The sequence below is a fragment of the Alosa alosa genome, chromosome 10, assembly GCF_017589495.1.
Source record: "Alosa alosa isolate M-15738 ecotype Scorff River chromosome 10, AALO_Geno_1.1, whole genome shotgun sequence".
Classification (NCBI taxonomy): Eukaryota; Metazoa; Chordata; class Actinopteri; order Clupeiformes; family Clupeidae; genus Alosa; species Alosa alosa.
Window position 1 is genome coordinate 7,068,742 of NC_063198.1, and position 755 is coordinate 7,069,496.

The following is a 755-nucleotide window of genomic DNA, read 5'->3' on the forward strand; positions in this document are numbered from 1 at the left end:
CAAAGTCAGCTCTATTTCCTGAGGACAGCTGTAGCAAACTCCTGCTCATGCTGTATCAGGCAGAGTCCCGTCTCCGTCATGCTCAATGGACAGCCTGGGGAAGCCTTTTGCTCCACAGGCTATTCAGCTCTTCAACCTGACCAGTGGCGGGGTGAAATTGACTGTTTGCCATGACTGGCAATGACTTCCTCTCTGACCCTACCTTGCCAAACCACATGCAGGCAGACGGCTACTGGCACAATCTGTTTGGATCTTTGTGTGTTTTAAGCCTTCATTTCTACTATTTGTTATCAGCAAGTTGTATAATTATGACCTCCGCTAGCATAGCTAGCGTAACGGTCATACAAGTTTAGGCAGAGGTTTTTTTTATTATTTTTTTTTTATCATATCTGCTCATTTGAGGTATAGCACCACCTAGTTAAAAATGAACAAGCAAAAATGATGTGTTGTAATTGCAGGTATCTCTGGCTGACATGTTCAAATTTGGAAGTGTAGGATCATTGTGACACCCTCTGAATGCATGCCAAGTTTGGTGGAATTCGGTTCATGAGGGGCCATATCAGCTACACAAACGGCCACACACACAGTCACACACACGCACACATAAACACACTCTCTCTCTCTCTCACACACACACACACACACACACACACACACACACACACACACACACACACACATACACACATAATCACATCCACACTCACACACACATACTGTAAAAACATACACACATGCAAGCAAGCAGGCACACA